Source organism: Pinus tabuliformis, chromosome 4_1 (genome assembly GCF_031772625.1).
Source record: "Pinus tabuliformis cultivar Carrire ecotype Pingquan chromosome 4_1, CPIR1, whole genome shotgun sequence".
Lineage (NCBI taxonomy): Eukaryota > Viridiplantae > Streptophyta > Pinopsida > Pinales > Pinaceae > Pinus > Pinus tabuliformis.
The window spans coordinates 615,877,459-615,897,654 of record NC_142303.1 but is presented as its reverse complement, the minus strand read 5'-3'; positions in this window follow the sequence as shown (position 1 = coordinate 615,897,654).

Sequence of the window (20,196 nt, the reverse complement as noted above, 5' to 3'; positions counted from 1 at the left end):
TAGATGTTCTGTGCTTGATCTTATATTCCTCCATCAGCTTCTCCATCAATTTAGATGTGAACTGGCTGCCCTGATCTGTTACAATTTCCCTTGGGACACCAAAACGAGTGAAAATATCCTCAAAAAGAAATTGAACAACTGAATTTTCAGTGGCAGAAGGCAATGCTTTTGCTTCTACCCACTTAGTAACATAATTAGTACAAACCAGTATATACTTCTTTTGCTTTGATGGAGGATTAATTGGTCCAACGAAATCTAGAGCCCATTTCTCAAAGGGTTCGATGCATACCTGAGGCTGTAGAGGCATTTCATTTGAAGGAGTTGGTTTCCCAACTCTTTGGCAGTTGTCACACCTTTTAACATACTGCTTTGCATCTTTAAAGAGAGAAGGCCAATAATATCCTAGAGAAAGGATTTTATAGGCTGTCCTCTTGTCAGCAAAGTGCCCGCCGCATGGTTCATCATGACATGCCTTAAGGATGTCAGGCATTTCATCTTCCCGAACACACCTTCTGATTATACAATCTGACCTTGTTTTGAACAATTCATTAGAAATCCAAGAATAATGTGCACTCTCCTGAATGATTTTCCTTTTCTCATTAGGAAATAAGTGTAGAGGAAGCTTCCCTGTAACAAGATAATTAGCCATATCTGCATACCAAGGAGTCTTGGTAGTCACTGCAAACAAGTATTCATCTGGAAACTTATCTTCTACTGGAGAATCTTCATTAGTGTTTTGGATTCTAGACAAGAAATCAGCTACTGTGTTTTGTTTTCCAGGTCTATCTAACACAGTAATGTTGAATTCTTGTAAAAGTAAAAGCCATCTTGTAACTCTACCATTAGTGACAGGTTTGTTCATTAAATATCTTATGGCAGAGTGATCAGTATGGACAAAGGTTTCATAGCCGGTTATGTAGTGTCTAAATTTGTTGATTGCATGTACCACAGCTAAGAACTCTTTTTCTGTAACAGTATAATTTAACTCAGTGGGAGTCAAATTTTTACTTGTGTAATAAATGGCATAAGGGATCAAATCCTTTTGTCCCAAAACAGCTCCTAGAGCTGTATCTGAAGCATCAGTAGAAATGTGGAAAGGGAGTTTCCAATTTGGCCCCCTTAAGATGGGTGCTTCAGATATTCTAGTCTTTAAAGCTTCAAAGGCAGATTGACACTCAGGATCCCATTTGAACTCACAGTCCTTGGTAAGCAATTTGAAAAGAGGGGATGCTATCTTAGTGAAGTTTTCAATAAATCTTCTGTAATACCCAGTAAACCCAAGAAAACTCCTAACATCCTTTTGGCAATTTGGAACAGGTAACTTAGAGATGACTTCAACTTTGGATCTATCAACCTTAATCCCATCTCCTGAAATATGATGTCCTAAAACAATCCCTTCAGTAAACATCATAAAACACTTTTCATGACTTAAAGAAAGATTTGTTTCCTTACATCTTACCAGTACTTTTTCCAAATTTTCTAAAGCTTCTTCAAATGTATTACCATAAACTGTGAAATCATCCATGTATACCTCTACACAATCATGAATCAGATCTGAAAAGATTCCTAGTACAGCCCTTTGAAATGTGGCGGGTGCATTGCACAATCCAAAAGGGAGTACTCGGTAAGCAAAAGTTCCCCAAGGACAAGTGAATGTGGTTTTGTCTTGATCTTCAGGTGCTACCTGAATTTGATTATACCCACTAAAACCATCCAAGAATGAGAAATACTTTTTACCTGCTAAAGTGTCTAGTACCTGATCAATAAAAGGTAGAGGGAAATGATCCTTTAAGGTTGCCTTGTTCAATTCTCGATAATCAATGCAAACTCTCCATTTACGATTCTTTTTGGGCACTATAACCAAGGGAGAAACCCATTGGCTATCTGAAATGGGGTAAATGAAGTTTACCTTGAGCAATTTCTGGAGTTCTTCTTTCACGATTTCCCTAAGGTTTGGATTCATCCTCCTTTGCGGTTGCCTAATAGGTCTGTTGTTTTCTTCAATATAGATGTGATGAATACAAGTCTTAGGATCGATTCCTTTCATGTCAGTGTATTCCCATGCGAAGGCAGTGGAATGTTTTTGCAACAGTTTAGTTAATTATTCTTGTTGTGGTCTTCCCAAGTTTTTGTTAATGTTCAATGTTTTTCCTGGAAGGATTTCAACTGTAGAACTACCAAACTCTTCCATTGAGAAGAGAGACATCTGTCTAGAGGAGAGATATTCAATATCTGCATCCATCTGAAAATGTGTAGAGTCATATTCTAAAGATACTTCAAAATTTTCTAATGTATTTAGAATTTGACTGTCTTCACTAATCTCAGAGATGGTTAAAACAGGTTGAATAGTATCTTCATCCTCTACCCATTCATCTTCTCCTATTTCTGTTATAGCTTTTGCTGGGGGATACAAGTTGAATTTCTTGGTGGAATTACCATCTGAGATATACATGTCCCCAGACCTACAGCTTATGAAAGCATCAGCTGTGGCCAGCCAAGGTCTTCCTAAAATAAGAGGATGTCCTCCTAGATTATTCTTGGGAGTTAAAATCATAAAATCAACTGGATATTCCCAAGAATCTAGAGAGACTGGAATATCTTCCAATACACCATCAGGTTTAATGATTGATCTATCTGCAAGCTGCAGCAAAGTAGGTGTAAAGAGAAGGTTAGGAAGCTTTAACTGATCCATGGTCTGTCTACTCATAATGTTGATCGCGGCTCCTAAGTCAATCAAAGTATTTGGGATTTCAACCCCATTAATATGAGTTTTGACAATAGGGCTACCGGGATCTACATATTTTTGCATGGTAATCTTACCCATCATTATGTCTGCAATTTTTCCAACTAGATGTATCCTTTTAGTATCTCTGGTTCTTTTTACTGTTTTCTTCAAACTCAACTCCTTTATTGTCTTCGCTAGAATGGGAATTTCCTTAATGGCTTGTAACAAGGGGATCTTGATACACACATTCTTCAATTCATCTAGGAAATTATAGTCAGGCACCCATATCTGCTTTTCCACTCCTTTGTCAATTTGTAACCTTTCAGGAAAAGGAGGTGTAGCTAAAGATGTAGGTTGCTCAACTATGGGAGTTGTAGAGGTTGATTCTTTTTCTTTTTCTTTTTGGATATTTTGGTTTTGAAGTGATACTTCAGAACCTTTATTGGCTTTGAGAGATTCTTCCTCAAAAATGCTTGGTTGTTGAACACTTGTAGAAGGTTGGTCTAGGATTCTACCTGATCTGAGTTGTACTTCATTGAGAGGAACAACCATATAGGTAGGGAATGGTTGACCTTCCATCATGTAAGCATTTTGAGGGTTCCTATTATTTGGATTTGGTAATGGCTGAGAGGGAAGTTGATTTGACTTCTGCTGGGAGAGTTGAGAATTTTGATTTTGTGGAGGAGGTTGTTGTTGTTGAGGGTATGGCAATGATAGTTGTTGACCTTGATTTGGAAGTTGTGGAGCTTGCTGATTCTGAAATGATGGAGGATATTGATAGAATTGAGCAAGTCTCGCATAAGGATTTTGCATGCTTTGCATCCATGCTTGAAAAGCATTTTGAGGTTGAGGCCAAGGTTGTTGCCAAGGATTCCAATTTGGTTGGGATGGAGAATTCATAGAGTTGTTAAACCCTTGATTCTGTTGTCCTTGCCAAGGTCTCCTTGCAATAAAACAGAGAGATTCAAGTGTATCTGGATCCTCTTGAAAGACTACTTTGAGGCCAGGAATTGAAGGACAATCCTTGGTCTCATGAGTTTCTGAGCAAATTACACATGTTTCTACAACGTGTGCATCTAAGGGACATTCCCTTAAAGCATGTTTCTTTCTACACTTCGGGCAAAAGATAGCCAAAGCCTCAGCTTCTGCTTTTTGTTTATTGTGAATCTTAAGGGTATCAAGTTGTTCACTAAGACTCCCTAAGACGTCAGTTTTAAATTCATCAAGCATATTGCCGATTTCAGCCCTACTTACTGATCCTGTTGCAGATTTATTTGCCCTAAGGAGAGAAGGATCTCTAGGCCCTTTTTGAGTTTTTGATTTGCCCCTTGAGAGATGGATACAGAGTTCTGCTATATCATTGAGTGAAAGTTGAGAAATATCCCCTTTCCCCATCATGTTTAAGATGTCTATCCATTCATCCCTAATGGATTTTAATAAGAGGGCTTTTAAGGTCTCTTCATCCAAGGTACTCATTTTTGCTCTCTTCAAGTTATATTGAAATCTTTCAAGTAAATCTTCTAAGCTCTCATCTTCTTTTTGTATCATTTTAAAAACCTCGTCCTTGTGATTAGTAGGCATACAATAGTCCAAATACCTATCCAAAAATGTCTGTTTCATCTCATCCCAGGTCCTAATGGATTGAGTGAGTAACCCCATGAACCATTTCAAAGCTTGATCTTTTAATGTTGAGGGGAACAATTTGAGTTTCTGAGTATCATCCAGATAGTCATAAGTTCGACACACAACTTCAAACTCAAATAAGAATGTTTCAGGGTCCTCAGTTCTTAACCCATGGAAGTTAGGGAGGACAGATGGTGATATGTTTTTCATGGTGGCTCGGGAATCCTCATTAACAATGGGAAACCCAAATGAATTATCCCCATCTCTATTTCCTCCTCCAAGGGGACCTCTACCTCCATTATTGTTATTGTTGTTTCCTCCTCCTCCTCTACCTCTACCTCTACCCCTACCACCTCCTTCTTCTTCTGCCATGATGATTCTCCTAGGGATTTCAAAATCTTCTGGTTCCTCTACAAAAGGTGAATGAGAAGAGATTTCTCCTTCTTCTTCAAATGATTCTACTTCCTCAATTACAATTGGTCTTCCTGTAGGAGAAAGAGAAGAGTCTCTTCCTGGTTCAAACTCAATAGAAGGTGTAGGAGAGTCAACTCTTGGCTCTTGAATTTCAGGAATTCTAGGACTAGGAGTTTCGGTTGGAGATAAGGGGGGTGTCTCTTGTCTATCCCTTGAAGCAGATGGACTTGTAAAAATTGAACTTCGAGCTCTAGCTAAAAACCTTCCTCTAGAATCTCTAGCTCTATGCATATCATTTTTTATTATTTTTTCTTCAAGTCAAGTTAATAGTTCTTTTTCTGATCTTCCAGTTCACTCTAGGTGCAAGAAGAGAGCATACTCAAGAAACTATCAAATCAATAACTTTCTCTTTTCTGGTCCTCCAGATCACCTTGCAGTGCAAGAGGAGAGCATACTTTGATAGGTTATCAACTTCTTTCCTTGAAATTTTTATGTTTTTTTTTTTCTAAGAATATGGCTACTTAATTTCACTTCCCCGGCAACGGCGCCAAAATGTTTAGTCAATTTAGTGTTCCTAAATTGATGTCATTAATTGTCAACCCGGGGCTCGTAAACTGATGAAGTGAAGGTGTACTATATGTACTTAAGCAACCTCTTAGAGCTTTTTGTCATTTGGGGGGTGTTGTTTGTGGTTAATTTATCTTTCTAAAATGGAGTGGTGATTTATAAACAGATGAGTGATGGTGTGTGTAAAGTGAATTCTAGATGAGTGAGAGTGTGTGATTAGTGATTTCTAACTACTTGCTGAAAAGGAAAAGCTTGAAGGAAATAAGTAACTTGAAATAACTTGAAAGCAAAGAACCACTTTCTAATGGCATTGGACACCATTCATGCTGCTGCAAATAAAAGGTAAGAAAATCACTTAAAAGACCAATGATAAAGTTTATCTCTTCCTAACTCTCTGCCTCTAACACATAGTACTGTGTAAGACACGATTAGGAAGTAGCTAAAGATAAGTCTAAGAAATGATAAAAATGAGAAAAATCTACTTTAAAGACTAGTTATGATGTTCAGCTCTCTCTAACTCTCTGCCTCTAACACATAGTACTGTGTAAGACACGATTAGAAAGTAGTTAAGGATTAGTCTAAAAAGCACCCAAAGCCAGCTTCAAGTTATTAATATTCTGATCTCTAAAAGATAGACAATTTATGATAAAGAGATCATTCATATGTTAGCAAACCACTTTGAGAAATAAAACTAAAAATCAGCTATGAAAATAAAGTAAAGGCAGCAACTTGAATCTGTCAACTGAAACTACCACTAGATATTTAAGAAAATACACAAACACAAAATCAATCCCGGGCTTAAAAACCTGCAAAAGAACAATGCTGATCAGCTAAAAAGAAAGGCTGGAAATGAAATAACAAGAAAGTAAATTACGCTGTACATGTTTCAACTAAGAGAAATGCTGAATAGAAATAAGGAAATGCTGCATATAAAATACATAAAATACTTTACAAGGCTAACATGAACAGGGGCCCTCCATTCATATCATCCAAAAGAGACTCAAGGAATTGGAAACTTCAAAACAGCACTGTTTCTATTACTCCATGTGCAGAAAAATACAGTCCAGAGTGCTAGAACAGCACTATAAAAACAGAGTCTTCAAATGCTCTAAATTAACAACAAGTTTATAAAATGCAGCAACTAAAAAGTAACCTTCAGCGTATGCAAACGCTAGTTTTATAGGCATCTGAAAGACGGCCTAATGCGTACAGCTAAAACTGGAAAACTAACTAACTGTCATGCGTAATTAAGGATCAAAACACGTCATAAGTCTGTGTGGATGAGCTGGAGGTTCTGGTCGTTATGGGCATTGAATCCAGAGTTGGATTATGTCCCCCACGGCCTGCATAAGACGGACAAGTCACCATTTGAACTAACGTGACCCAACAGCTTACGTATCACCGTTAAGTTGCCTTTATTGACCGTAACTTGACCCTCGTTGACCGGAGGTACAGATGACGTGGATGGCTGAACAGATAGCACAGGAACCTCGAGCACCTTGATTCCTAAGTGCCCATGTGGCTCATTTGGCAAAATGACACGTGGAACCTTGAGATTAATAAAAAGGCTGCGGGATCATCAGATGGCTGCGGAATCAGTAGATGGCTGCGGAATGCCTGTAAGTATGTCAAAATCTAAACAAAACAGTCACACATTAGCAAAATCCCTAAATCATGCTTAATTCCATCATATGTAATGATCTGGGTGAGTTTATGCAGCAAAATAGAGCAAAAGGGAGAGATGAGTGAGGGAAAACTGTAGGAAATGATGGATAACCAAGTGTAAAGTGGAGACTCTACAAATATCTGACGGAAGTTTATGAGGAATCACTGCCCACCAAGGGGCATAAGTGATTGGATCGTTTGTCAGCCGATTTAGATCTGGTAACTCTAAAGTTGCCACGAAGGGCAACTGTTGATTCAGGTTCGGCGAAGCATACCCAGGATAAGATGGGATTGCCTGAGTAGTGGGTCTTTGCATACTAGCATAGTGCATTTGATGCTGATAACTTTGGTAAGGTTGATGGGCATAACCATTATGAAATGGTTGATGTTGACCATTTTGAATATACAGCTGCCCATTACTTGCAAAGATTTGGTGCTCAGATCCTTGGTAAACTTGTTGGAATTGCGGTTGTTGATATTGCACTAGCCATGGTTGTGAAACCATTTGTTGTTGTCCAATACTAGTTGTTTGACCAAGATGAGGGGTAATGGTACCTTTTTGAGCCTGGGTCACTCCAGTTAAGGAGCCACTAATCGATGATTGTGGTAGCGTCGTAGGGACAAGAGGCTATTGACTTGTGACCTGAGAGACTTGAGGTTGGAATACAACATGTAATGCTTGTACTTGTGACACCGTCACAATAGCTGGTGTAGTGGGGATATTTGACATAGGCAGACTTTGTTGCATTGAGTATACAACTCTTGGTTGTTGAGGCAGTATTGGCACCCAACCGCTAGATGTAATTCCAGCATAACCTGAATTCTGTTGTGAACTCTCGTATGTTTGTTCTCCCGGAGGAGACAATGAAAGGGCATATTGCCCCCCATATGGCGGTAATCCAGTGCTTAAGGGAATGATCTGCCTTTGAGGACCGGACTGCCCAAATTGACATTGCAAAGGATCAATTTGCTGAGACTCAACATAAGAGATTCCAGATATTATTCCGGATGAACAAACGGGAACAGACCATACTGTCGAAACAGCCCCTAGATGAATCCCACCCAGTGCTTGAGAGCTAGTTGCAATAGACGGTATGCCGGCGAACATTGTTGGAGTGACAGCAGGAAGTTCTGCTGCTGTTGCGTCAGATGACACAACCCTAGATGTCAATGGTTGTTCAGACATATCTAGTCTATCCAAAAGATTTCCTAGCGATTCTACAGGAACTTCTGATAACGGTAGACTAATTTCTAACGAAGAAGGATATAGGGTGATCCCAACTCCAAAATGCGATGGAGTACTAGATGGGGGATCCTCCACAATCTCTTCTATAGCAATCAATCCAGGTGGAAGAGGTAGACTGTCAGGTCCGTAAAATATTTTCGATGCCGAAGAAGGTATAGATTCTGCAGCGACAGATGTTTGGGGAATAACACCTTTCGAATCAGCTGCAGATGGAGCCGGTTCAGGAATAGAAGTGTTTACCTTCACACTAGGATCAGTTCTACTATCCCCTAGTGGCTGCGGAACTTCTTCTGTAGAGGCAGGGATACCAGAAATGTTTGGAGTAACCGGAGTCTCCGAGGGTGTCGAAACACTTGTTCCAACCAGACCAGGGGACTTTGAACCAGTTAAACTAGTTCGCTTTGTCCGGAATAGTTTTGTTTCTGGAGACAAAGACAGTTGACTCGTAAGCCTCCGTGAACGACGGGGTTTCTATTGAATTTCTTCCACGATTGCGGATTACTCGATCAACTGAAAATAAAGGGGAAAATGATTCCATATTAAATGAATTTTAGACGCTTTGACACAACTTGTTTTTTCAATTTTTAAGAGTCGAGAAAAAACAAAAGATGACTCTAGTCGCCTTCGATTTTTAATGAGCCTGAAGTGACAAGTGCTCAAATGGACTTTTCCTTTAAGGAGTTTGAAAAGGAACGAAAGAGACTACTCTGGAAATCTAGACAGAGGGATTACCAAACCAATCGCAAAACTGCAGAATAGTTTTTACGGTACGGTAGTCAATCTTCCCGAATGCTGTGTTCAGTGCATTGCGATCGATAGGGCGGCAGACATGGCTTCCTATGGATAAAGGATATAGCCTATTGTGGTATCCCAATATATACTCGACGGTACATGGGAGCACAAGTCCGTACTGGCACTTGTCGTCTCAAAGAGAATGAATCACCCAACCAACAATGAAATCAACAGTTACCAGGCTTTACGATGCCAGAATACGTCTCTAGCCTAGACCTCTAGATGTTGTGCATTAGGTTCCAAAGCGTTTTTATGTTCATTAAATTTATTTTACAGTTGATCTTTCTTAAGAAATTTGCCTTTTAGGTTCACCGCGTGATGTAGATATACAATTCCTAAAATGCAATCTAAGATGATAAACAATCGTTTAATCTTCTTTTTGCAATGAAAATCCTAGCTACTAAAGAAAGAGAGATGATATTCTTTCAACATAGAACAAAGAGCACACACTAGATGCACTATCCTAAATCAAACCAACAGGCAGTCTAAATGCAAATGCACATGCATGTATTTGTTTTTAGCTTTCTTAATGTGTGAATGACAAGAAGATTGCTAAGTACAAATCTAAATTATCTTTTCAAAGTGACAATACTAACAAATTTCTCTTCAAAAACAAAAGGAAGATAATGACGACACTTTGCTATTTTGAATTGAAAACTGCTTTCGACACTTGAAAAAATACTAATCCAAATCAAATACAAGAGTAACTATATAATCGACCATCAAGAACAATAGAATTCTTTTCTTTGACTGAAAACGACACTTGTGACACTTCCAAATCAAAAGATGACAGTTTGATTATGCTACTTTTTGTAAAAGAGAACTGTAAATGGCGCACAATACATAAAAACATTCACAATTCTTTGTACTATGGAGGCGGAATCATGCAAAGGAAGGGAGTTTCCACAGTGGTATACTAATCATAGTCAGCAAAACTCCTGAATAAAGCTAAAGAGAGTGAACACAAAACCAAAATATGGGAGCAGAAGAGGTCTTGTCTGATCAGGGCACCTGCAACATAGGGAAAGTGCGATGTAGCACACCCACTGCACACGGGAGGTGCGATGCATCCAGATTCCCAAGAGGAGAAAGTGCGATGGTACAGGGATGAGACTTCAACTTGGTTCTGGGTCATAGTTTGCAGCTTAGTTCAGGGATTTAGGTCGAGCTAATGGTAGTCAGTAAATAGAAATCACAGGGGTTGATCTAATGAGGTTACTAGAGCCACCACTAGGGCAATTAGGATGTTTGCAAATCGATTGTTCAGTTTATAAACAAAACCTAGAGATAGACTGAAGCAACATTGATCTACTTTGCACTTGCATAGCAAATGCAGTTCGAAGGCTAGCTGGCTTAACTTCAGGCTCTGTCTGTAAGTTTATAAAACAAACAAATATAGACAAGCAAACAATCTATTCGCTCCCCAGTGGAGTTGCCATTTTGTTATCAGGAAATCTAGTTTCTACACAGAGCTGCTAGTCCCACTAAGATGGGTAGCTATCTTAGAAACAAACAGATTAAAGTTACTTTCGTTTTCCTTTATGAGAAGTAGATAGGAGAGGATCAAAGAATACCAACCTCGATCTTTCGCTTGGTTCTTCGCTAGTCCCTTCTCCTCACCGATAGGTCTTTGCCACTTCTCCCTTGACCACTCCGCTTCAAAGAGTACCTGTAAAGTCAAAGCAGCATAATACCTTCAAAGTGCAGAGATCTACAATCATAAACAATATAGTACCACATATATATTGACCACACAAATACATATACTATCAGACATACAGGAATGTGGAGGAAAACTTGAATAGCTTTATTGATATAAAGATTAGAAGAGAGGATTACAGCCCATTGATCTGACTCAGCGTCATCCTCCCAGTATGAAAGCCCTTCTTCACCTCATGAAAAGCTTAGATCACCCAACACTATGATATTCCACCAAGAAACCAACAACAATTCCTTACAAGATACAAAATTCCAGCCCCCAGATCTCTGGGATGAGGGATCCATATATAGATGATTACAGGGGGTGAGTCAGCTTCTGGGATTTTGATTAGTGTCCTCTCTCTGATAGTTCTTGATTCCACTTGGAGATTGATGATCTCTTACTCATCCCTGGGCAAATTCAGAGAGGCAAGTGTCACAAGAGAAGTTTCTAGAAGATTCCATGACGATCCACCTTGCAAACTGTCTCTGCCATTTGTCTACTCTCGCCCATCGCACCCTACAGAAGGAATTTCCAATATGCACCACACCTTTTACACTAGGCAGGTGAGATGCATCGCACCCTTAGCACTGAGCAACCTGTATGGTCCAGTTTTGACTAGTTCTGAGCAGTTTCTTGTGGAGAACTTCTGGGAGATGATGTAATCAGCTGACCTTGTTCCTTTAAGGTGTGAAGCAACACTTTTAGGGACTTAGGAGCCCTTGGTTTATGGACATGTATGATTGGGGTTGCAGTGCCCAACAATGTCTATAACAGACATCAAATTGGCAGGCGACACACTTGGCTATCTGGGACATCCCGACAGGACACTCTGGTCCAACATCTGCATTGATAAAACAAAATGTTATAAGCACACACACACACACACATATATAAAACGACTGAAAAATCAAAAAATTGATTTTTTACCTTCATCATCGAAATCCTCCCCATCTGGTAGCAGCATGCCCAAATCTCTGTAGAAGTTGGTACCAATGTATGGCCAATCCTCCACGATGATTAGTTGTCGCCATAGCCATGAAAAGAAGGTGGGACTGTAAGAAATATGCTGGCCCCTAGTGATCCTAGGCATCAAACAACTCCAATGGGCCATCCGTGGGTCTCGTGGCATCGACGAATCTACCTCAGCCAGCTGGTACTAGAACAATGGCACCTGTTCCAAGAAAAAGGTCACTAGTACAGATTCGAAGAAAAATTGCTTCAAATTCCCTACCTTAGCTTTTGTCAGTTGGCATTTTATGTTGATCTTCATGGCTTCTGCCCAATTGAAGATCGTTGGTGTTGTACAATCGATAACATATAGAAATTTCGACTTGTTAGTCTCGTGCACTGCTTGGGACCCTGCTACTCTGTTGATAGTCAACAGTAGCACTCTCAGTGTTAGATCTCATACAGTGGCAATCTTAGTCTTGCCACTCTTGGATTTGAGGGCTTCAGGGAATTGTTCGGCAAGTAGCATGGATATGCTTGCCCCAATCGGTCGTGACCCATTTAGGTTGTCTGGTTCCCCTCTCTGGGATAGTCCTATGATGAAATATATGTCTGAAGTTTCTAACTCTAGCTCTTGGTCACCAATGATGAATATTTCCCGATTTATGTCCCAGAGACTAATCAGGTATCGAAGCAGCTCAGGTTGGGCCCGCATCCCTAGTGTGAGAAAGAACTTGAGGAGCCCACAGTTCCTCAAAGCATTCAGGCAATTTGGATCATTCAGTGCCTGAGTGTCCACATCTTGATGCTCACGTTCTTTCCAATCTACCATTTTCGACGATTCTTTCCTGCAAAGACCATGTATTCAAGTCAATGATCATTTTTGGCCAATAAAATTTGGATTCCAATGGTGGTTTTGAGAGGAAAATTCTTTTTTCCTTGTTGACGGCACCGACGCACCTGTTTTAAAAAAATGCGCCGATGGCGTGATTGGGCGTTTTAATTACCCTCGGTCGATGCGATTCCGTGCCCGGAACTCGCGCCGACCAAGGGCAATTTTTTTTTTTCCAAAACCTCCCTTAGAAATCCAAAAAATGGATGAAATCAGGAATAAATAGTATATAAATGGAGCTTAGGGACTTGGCTCTTAACTGCAATTGGCAGCTGGGTGAATGACCTCCCGGATCTCCCGCAATCTGCTCCAAAAAAATTAGGGAAAAAGTGGGTGAAAAGCTTTTCACAACAAGGTAAAATGGTAAATGGTAAAAAATATTTACTTTTCCCTCCTTTTATTCAGTTTTACATGAAATGTTAGGGTTTTTTAAGTATTTTGACCTATTTTACCTCAAGAACTAGATAATGCACTTTACTCTTTTTGCGCAGCAATAGGTGATGGATGTTTGACGATGATGTCGAGTCATGTTTCAGCTCTTTTCGCGATTCGTAAAACTCAAATGAAAATATTGTCGATTATTTTTCCCTTTTGAATCGTAAAAGAGAATAAAATGGGGGGGTCCTCTTTCAAGCTCTTTCCCGACCCTTTAAACATGAAATGATAGCCAAGCCCTTGTCGTTTCGAACTCGTTAATAGATGTGAAATGTCATACGCCCGGTATACGTTTAGCCCTTTTTCGGGCTGGGATGCACTATTTACAAAAAAGGTACTGGTTGACTAAAATGGTCAAGCGGTTCTCTCAAGTATCTACCTTTCCGGGCTCAAGAGACACTAATGTATGAAAAGGGACCATATGGAGTTTTCTTTTCTGTTTCTTTTTCAAACTCTCTAAATGTGAAAAAGATACTGAGTTACACCTTTTTCGGACTCGTTAAAACATACAACGACATCAGATTTGTCACCATGATGAACATGAGATTCTCCTTCCTAGGGATTGTTAAACTTACTAGGTCGGATTCATCCGAAGGATGAAATTACAATGCAAGCATATGCTATCCCCTTCAAGCTTGTGATTAAAAAATAACTGGGGCACCTACCAGAAATGGTGGGGGGAAATTTGGAAATCTAACCGGTTGTGTCAGAAACTCACTCTTGAACATGACACTTTCTGCTTTGTGTCAGGTTGAGATATCCCCCTTTTTATCGTTGAACTTCCTGGGTTGAGCCATTTATTTTTGCCTTCCATTTGATCTCTGCCACGTCATCATGACCACTGATTCTATGGATTGAAAAGCTGCCAAACTTTCAGTCGTGTCGCCGATATGTTCAATAGTTGTCCTTCTGCAGTTACACTTACCCCTGATTCTATGTATCATCCAAAATAATTTTGCATCCCTTTGTCCTGTGTCGATGATGTGGGATACATTATGGCCCTCCTTGGACACGGTCACTTCCTATCAACATCAACTCATTATCCGGGAAGTTGACCAAGAGACTCCCTTCCAGTACCTTAGATCTTGCATGCCCTAATGGCAAGTTCGTCGCACTCCATGAAAACTTCACATCATTGGCTTTCGATTGAGTGGTTTCATGGGTGTTTGACTATAGTTACCTTATTCACATTGAATGAATTGTGTTGATAGTACCTTGAGGACCATTATCATTATTGGTGGTTTCTCTCACGCTTGTTAATAGTTTACATCATAGGCTAGTAATCAAGCGATTTTCTTGCATGTTCGACGTAAACACATCTATTCACATGTTAGAATTTGTACTTTGATCAGGTCGAGTTGGAGCGCAAGACCCTGGGCTCAAATTATAAAAGTCTAGGTTGTAAAGTGGTGTGACATGATTATGTTGATATGCATGTCTTTCTCAGATGGATAGCTGCGACCATACCATGAGTTATCATATGTGATCCTTCTCATTATTGGATGGCTATGACCATACCTTGGTTTCAATATGATACTCTTTATCGGATGGTTGTGCCCATGCCTGGATCCATTTACATGATAATTCTCTAGATGGCTGCGTCCATGCCATGATTCATGTATCATTTGACATAGTTTTTAGTTATGTATATGTATATGTACTTACTTGCAGGTTTTCCGACGACAGACTCTGGTTCCCCACACTGGTTCATAAAGTATTTCATCCCTCACTCTAGTTCGACCTTCACGCTTTAGGGGGAATCTGTTACATAGAATTTCGTCACTGTCCCTGTACTCCCTGTTCCTTGATCTTGGAGGACATCTATAGTGAACCCTACATGCTTCCCCTTCACGAAGAAACTCCCATTTGTGTCCCTCTTCATGAGTAGAATAATTCCCTTTTGCACCATTTCCCTAAATCTTTTGTTTTTCCCAGTTTACAAGACCGACGCTAATGACCCTTGTCCTACTCACGCCATCATGTAGGGATTAAATTTGTCCCTAGCATTGACCAGCGCAACTGATTTTTGTTTCAGTCGCACCGATCCTCTTTTGGAAAGTTTTTTAAATAAGGAGTCGAAGCTTCTAGCTCTAGAAGCTTTGTAACGGACATCTAGTAAATGGTTGAGCAGGATGGACTCGAGGATGTCAGTTTGGGCTCCTTTCCCCTATAAGAATGGAACTACCTCAACAGATAATACCTTCTCCCATGAGAAGAGGAACCATCTCCCATCCATTCATGCTATATAAACCTCCATTTTTCCCAAGCACAAGCTAGTGTTAATGTTGGTGTACTAGTGCTAATTAAGTTTGGAGTAAGCAACAAGCTATTCATAGTTTTATCTCTCTAGTTGTGTGTGAGGTAGAAGTATGAATTTGGTTTAGTGTGAATCCTAAAGGGAAGAGCGTTAAAACTATCATTGTTGAGGCCATCATGGAATGCTAACGGAAGTGTGTGGGAACCTGGTTTTGTCGAAGGAGAACAACAACGTCAAGACAATGGTTGTAATCTCTTCTTGATTTAATATATACACAACTACCATTTGGTTTCCTGCATAATGTTTTATCTCACATGTTTATGGATTAATGCTTCTTGACTTGTTAAGTAGGTTGAATTACAATTTGTCTATTATCGCGGTTGTTGTTTGTTGTTGTTTACTTGTTTTAGGTGTTCGAAGAAGGAAATGAGAAATAGATGGAGAGAGAAATCAAGGTCATCACCAAACAGGATAAGCGTACTAAGAGGTAGGCCCTCTTAATTGGTTCTAACCTAAGGAAATATTCCATAGAATGTATCGGTTGTGGCTAGAGCCATTATCGGGCTAGAGGAATTGCTTGTGTCTGCACTCATAATTTTACTTCACCACGGGTACGTATAGTGGTAAATGCCTATATGACACCTTAGTCCCTGTTGGGAGGATACCTTGGTGGTGACGGTATCCCAAGCATTGTGTATGTTGTTGTATTCTTCTTGGAACATTTCAAATTGAGGTCAACCTTGTACCAGTTGAACAATTATGAATACCTCCCTAGTTAAGAGGGAGTGTTGAGAATTGTAACTAGTATCAGTCTTCATAATTGTGCTTGAGTCATGACGTAATGTACTTGTCAAAATAAAGAAAAAGAAAAATCATTTTTATGAGCATGGCTTTTGCGCTCTATGTATTCATTTCTAGGTCAAGCCTCCATTGAATGCTTCTAGGCTTGTATCTTGAGTCATTTTCATTGTTATTATATTCTAGACCTTAGTCCCTATTGGGAGGATACCTTGGTAGTAATGGTATCCCAAGAATTGTGTATGTTGTTGTATTCTTCTTGGAACATTTAAAATTGAGGTCAACCTTGTACCAGTTGAATAATTATGAATACCTCCCTAGTTTAGAGGGAGTGTTGAGAAATGTAACTAGTATCGGTCTTCATAATTGTGCTTAAGTCATGATGTAATGTACTTGTCAAAATAAAGAAAAAGAAAATTTATTTTTATGAGTATGGGTTTTGTGCTCTATGTATTTATTTCTAGGTCAAGTCTCCATTGAAGGCTTCTAGGCTTGTATCTTGAGTCATTGTCATTGTCATTATATTCTAGACTCTTCTTAGGATTTTAGTGTCAAGAAAGAAAAAGGTTTAAGTAATAAATATGTGTCTTGTCCCTTCTCCACCAAGTCGGCTCCTTCAATTGACTAGTCAGCCTCATGAAGGGATTTGTCACCCTTGTAAGGTCTATAAATAAGAGAAGCACTCAACCTATTGTGGGTATCATACAAGAAGGAACTTGGTTTGCAATTAGAAGTCAAGAAAAGGGATGCAAAGGTCAAGAAAAGAAGAAGTAACTCTAGCAAAGAAGAATGAGAAGTACATTGAGCTAAGAGAACCAAAATTTTTATGTCTTTCTGTCACATGTCCAAGGAATTTGAAGCTAGTAGTAGGGTCCGAGAATGGAGAACAAAATTCAGAAATTGCAGAGAAGAGGAGTTAGGATTCTAATTGGCTTCAATAAGTTGTGTTGAAGGTTGAGTTTGTGGATTAAGGAAGTATTTGTCTTGGTCTAGGGTCAAGGTTGTCTCATTTGATTTTATTCTAAAGAAGGGAAGAAGAATTTATGGGTTTTCCCCTAGAACAGGGGTTTTGCCTTGGTTGAGTGCCTACATCTTGTGTTCTCTTTTGTGTTTGCGATCTTCATTGTTTGGAATTTTTCTTTGATGAGAATGATATAATAATAAAAAAGAATAACTAAAAAGAAACTTCACAAGAAAATTTCAAAGAAAGATATTTCAAAATAATTAAAACCCTAGCTATGTTGCACAAAAGGATTTCTCAACACTAATCACAATGTGTTGTACTTTAAATATTGTAATGATGTTTTTAGACACCACCCATCACCTTGGAGTATTATTTATCTTCTCAAAATTTGATTTATATCATGTTATCAATTCTCTATTCTAATTGGGTTCCCCTCTCTTCCCAACATGGTATTAGAGCTATTGATTTTGACCTAGTGTTGGCTTATATGGGCCTGACCCAAGTTCGAAAGAATTATTTAGCCAAACAAATCCTGCAGCTACCAGTCCATTCGGCAATAGACCGCAGAGCGCGAATTGAGGTCTCACCCGAGGTAGCAGGGGAGGGTGCTAGAACCATGTTTCCGCACCCTTGGGATGTCTTGATGTGGTCTAGAGGTTTTGCGCATAGTTTCGTGGCTTCGCGCCACTCTGCTTCGCGCAGATCCAGTCCCAGAATACTCCTTGATACTTATTAATGTGCTATTTATAGATTCAACCTACTTTGTATGGTCTTTAAGCAAACATTTAATAGAATTAACCAGTTCACGCACTTATAATAGATACAGATTCACATTGATTTATAGCATGAGCATACGCGCATAGTCATACATTAACCAGATCTGCGACAGTTCAGATTTAACACAGAATTTCATAATCAACTTATCTTTATTCACTTTCTTCACCAATACATCCAGATCCGTCCTATGCTCTCAGCTGCAGGGGTTCGTGCACACAACTGCGAACTCTTCCAGGCCTCTGTGCACACAGCTACAGAGCCTCTATCTACTACCCAATTCCCTCGACTCGGACTTACAGATGCTTCAAGACTTTTCTTTCTCAAAAACCCATTACATATCAGATCCAAGCTTACATACCAAAAAGCTACTTTCTATCCATAGAGCCTCGCTCTATTTATACATTTCCATGGACCACAATCTATGGGTGGGCCGAATCAACTTACATTTCTTTACATTATTTTTGGGCAAACTACCCTTTGACTCAACTTATTATAAATCGTGCTCCACACATCTCGTGGAGTCTTTACCCTATCTTTCCCCAAAATTTCGGGCTTTGTGCCCCATGACCATTACGCCGGGCTTCCGCTACCCAACAGTCCCCCAACACAATCATTGTGATTCATCTTGAGTCACTCGTCAATGCGGTGAGACACGTTGCCTTGGCTTCACTGTTCACCTCCTTTTGAGTGACAATTGTTGTCCTACTGCTCCTTCATTATCTCCTACAATGTATCGTCCGGCTCCTGCTTCGTTGTTTCTACCAATTCTGGCGACCGATAATGCTCATTTTGCTATGCTCGGTTAACACATAACACCCCCTCATAGGGTTTTAGTGTGATTGGGGGAGCCACATATGGGACCTCCGTGTACCACCATAGCCACTTCCTACCTTCGTATATAATCTTCACATTGTCTGCTGCAGCTTGTGTTGCAATTTTGCAAGACCTTTGCTGCTGTCCACGTAATCCCAATCCTCAAGGTATATCAGGGATGAGATATTAACTGCATGTCTACCAGTGGTCTCTGTCTTTCCATCCCTTCTCTTTTTTATTGTGGTTCATTGGCCTTTCCCTGGTCGAGATGGCAACATCCGGACCAATTCTGCTTCGTGTCTCCCATTTTCCAGTACATCCCCTACTGTTGATGCTAAACTCTGCGTGGCGCCCGCAGCTATCAACACCATGTTCCTCAGAGAGCCCTGCCTTTCCATCGGCCAGATCACCACCCTTGGGCTTACTCCTTGTGCAAAGATAATGAAAATTTCCATCTCAGTAACCAACTTGTGTGTTCCAGAAGTGTAGGTCACCCGGTGGATGCCCCTCTATGATTTATAAGCGTTTCGAATTTCAAATTCACTGGCTCCCGCCTATTCTGGTGTCCTCGTGTTAAACCTGTGGCAGCTTGTTCCATATCTGGCTCGTACCCCTTCTCTTAATTTCCCGCCACCCGCTCCCTTTTGCCATAATGCAGACATCTTGTCATGAATAGTGACAGTAACGGTCACCTTTCCTCTTAGCAATGCATTCGCACACTCATTGCCGTGCGACCACGACCTTTGTGATTGGCCAACTTTACGCGTATCCTAACAATCGTGCCTCATTCCTCCAGACTGCTTTATCGTCCTGCGCTCTCTTTCAAATGGTTGGAGCGGTGAGACGTTCCCTCGGGTGGTTAGTCAGGCAGTGGGCCCACCCGTGTAGAGCTTCAAGCGACTGCCATTCACTCTTCCCAGGAAGGGGTCTCCATTGAGTTTGGCAAGCTAAATCATGCCCCCATCGGTAACTTCTTTGACGACATAAGGTCCCAACCAATGCATTCAGAGTTTGCTAGGGAATTTTTCGAACTTGCTGTCATACAGTAATACCAGATCATTTTCCTTGACGGTGCGCACCTTGATATGGCAATCATACCACGCTTTCTCTCGCTATTTCTGTACTTGCTGATGGAATCCAGCTAAAAACTGTTCCTCCTCCAGTTCCTCTAGTTGCGCGAGCCGTTCCTCCAAAGCCGCCGTCTGCCATACCTGTTATTGCTATTATTCGCAGACAAGGCACAATGTATTCCATAGGCATAACAGCCTCCTTGCCATAGACTAACCGAAAAGGGGTATGGCCTGTCAGCTTCTTGCACGTGGTTCGGTATTCCCATAGCACAACAGGGATGCATAAGTCCCAGTCATTTCACTGTGCATTACAGACTTTGGTCAACGTAGTCTCCAAGATTTTGTTGAATGCTTCAACTATCCCATTCGCTTGCGGGTGGTATGGCATACTCTGTTGGTGATATATCTGAAATTCCTCAGTAAGTGTGTTGATCATTTCATTCAAAAACTGTGTTCCCCAATCGCTCATGAGAATTTTAGGACATCCAAACCTTGTCAGTACGTTCTC